This window comes from Gobio gobio (assembly GCF_949357685.1).
Source record: "Gobio gobio genome assembly, chromosome: 2".
NCBI classification, from domain to species: Eukaryota; Metazoa; Chordata; class Actinopteri; order Cypriniformes; family Gobionidae; genus Gobio; species Gobio gobio.
Genome location: NC_137098.1, coordinates 16,299,754 through 16,303,019, shown reverse-complemented (window position 1 = coordinate 16,303,019; position 3,266 = coordinate 16,299,754).

The window sequence follows — 3,266 nt, the reverse complement described above, 5'->3', positions numbered from 1 at the left end:
CTGAAAATATTCCCTGTGGATCCACTGGCACCACTTGTTCCAAGGCTATCAAGCTTTTTCTTGGAGTGAGTTAACTCTTGGCATTTATCAAAGCAGGCATAGCAACCCTTAAATTAGTACAGAATGAACATTGCATTTGTCATTTATATTTCAGAACAATGAGCTTAGACTGACAGATGGATCCTACCAAGTTGTTCGCAGAGATGCAGGAGAGGAGATTCCCTACCAGATGCGCACCATGGGGCTTTACTTGGTGATTGAGGCCAGTAATGGTCTGATGCTCATTTGGGACAGAAAAACAACTATACACATCAAACTGAATCCAGAGTTTAATGTGAGTAATGTGGCAGGACTATCACGTCCTCCATCCTTGTCCAAGTCTATTTATTAAATACAAATATCTTATTAATATTTATAATAACAGTGTTCTATTCATATTAACAGGGGCGCGTGTGTGGTCTGTGCGGAAACTACGATGGAAACGCAAACAATGACTTCACTACACGCAGTCAAGCAATTGTTGTCGAAGCCCTTGATTTTGTAAACAGCTGGAAGTTCTCTAGTTGTCCAGATGCAACTCTCATCCAAGATCCTTGTGTCCATAATCCGTATAGGGAGGCCTGGGCACAGAGGCAGTGCAGCATCATTACTAGCAATGCCTTCTCAACCTGTCATTCACAGGTACTTAAAACAAACTGCTCTTTAGGGAACTTGAATATCCATATGTTAAGTTGTTAAGTATATTATGTCTGAAAAATTGATTGCATTTACAAGCCACATTGTTATGGGTATTCCTTTAAAGGTGGACCCCTCTCCTTTCTATGATGCTTGTGTGAGAGACGCATGTGCCTGTGATAGTGGTGGAGATTTTGACTGTTTTTGCACTGCTGTAACAGCTTATGCACAAGCCTGTAATGAGGCTGGAGCCTGTGTTGCCTGGAGAACACCTAAAATATGCCGTGAGTCACTGATAACTATCGCATTGTCATCAGATGAGCTGTAAAGGAATGACTAAAAACTGTACACCCCAAAAGTCTAAAACAATTTTAAGGTTTGCCTTTTCATTGCAGCATTGTTCTGTGATTATTACAACCCCCCTGGTGAATGTGAGTGGCATTACAAACCTTGTGGAGCTCCTTGTATGCAGACATGCAGAAACCCTTCTGGAGACTGCTCTAATCAGATACCAGCGCTTGAAGGTGAGAACTCATAATTACAACCAGTTATATCATCTGCATGTTATTGAGAAAACAACTACTAGTATTTGGAAGACATATTGAAATAATTTAGTCACGTCACACTTATTTTGTATTCTATTAAATACATATTTTTAAATAATGCATAATAATCAGTGTACAATTACTACTTTAGAAACCCATGATAATTTTGGGGAGATTTTGCTTTTGTGAAGTATTCATGCAAAAGTATCACTCACTCAATATAACTTTGGCTCAGAATCATAAAAAAGACATAATAGGCTATGTCTGCTAAACTGGACAGTTTTATAGAACAATGTCTTCAAAACATTTGTCTCAACACTTGACTCCCTGAAATCTATTCTTAAATTGAACTTCATATTGCTTCATCAGGATGGATATATATATATATATATATATATATATATATATATATATATATATATATATATATATATATATATATATATATATATATATATATATATTATTATTATTTTTTTTTTTTTTAATCTGATTTATATTTTTCTGTTTGAACTTGTTTAGGTTGCTATCCTAAATGCCCTCCAGAGCAGCCTGTTTTTGATGAGGATAACATGAAGTGTGTGGCACAGGAAGAGTGTGGCTGTTATGTTGAAATGTTACACTATGATATTGGCCAGCAGGTGCCAACCACAGAGAACTGTCAGTCATGGTATGTGTATATTTTCTACTTGTATTCAACACATAGGTCACTAATAGTTTTAAAATATCCTATTTGTGCTTTTTTCATACAGTTATTGTACATCATTTGGGGTTATCTGTGACTTTGATGTAAACGGTAAGATTTTTAGCATTTCAGTTATAGTTTAAATATTAGTTTTGTTTAGTTAAAAGCAGAATCTACTTTCATTATATATTTGATATACTTTTTCTTCATTTACAGCATGTACATGCCAATACAACAATGTAGAGTACTACTATGGAGATATAATTTATCACACAACGGATGGAATGGGAGGATGTATCACAGGCAGCTGTTCAGTCAATGGAACTATTGAGAGGACTTTGATACCTTGTGAAACGACTACTGTCCCAACAGTCACATCCCCCATGACCACAACACAGAAATTAACACCAACCCCAACAACAGTTTTTGTCTTCAGCACACCAGGTATTTTATCATTTCTGTATAGACAGTTTTTCCTCATATTTTGCTAGTATATTTAGGGTTCATCCATCAAAGCTTGTGCATTAGTTATACTAGGAAGACTTGTAGAAAATAAACATGGATTATTTTCAATCAATTACAAATGATCACAACTTCGGAACTCCAGACAAAGGAGCTAAAACATATTTTTATATTATTCAAACAATGAACATGTATTTTTTGACACAAAATTATTAATTTGTTATTGTTCTTAATTAAAGATTTTCTTATTGAAATGCTTGTCACATTTATCTTAAATTGTTTACTTGATGTTTACTTGATGTTAACTTCTAATTGTTAACTTTACTTGATGACCACAGAATACACTTCACCGGAAACTGAAAAAGGAACAACCACAACTCAAGTTTTATCTACATCCAACAAGCCAGAACAATTGACAAACGGAACAACAACAGAAGCTATTTTAACTGCTTCTACTGCAGAAATTAAATATTCAACTGGACAACTTGTGTCAGTAACATCAAAGCCTTCAACATCATCAGATCAAACATCAAAATTGTCCTTATCCACAGCAAAGAAAACAACAGAAACTGAAAGCTCCTTAGAGACACAAAGTACAACAACATCAGAAACCTCAATTGCACCCATTACAAAAACACTTCCAACGGTCACTGGTAAAGTGTGGACAACAATTTCAACAGAATCACAATCTGTGTCCACACTTCAGACAACTAGAGAACAAACCACTGAGAATGAATTGACTACATCATCTGAAACAACAACAAAAACATCAACAGAATCATCTACAGCTACTCAAACAACTGGAGAAGTAACAACACCTGAGACTGTAACTGAGAACGAATCGACCACATCTCAGACACTTTTGTCCACCACCAGGCCGTCAAAGGTGGTAACAACTG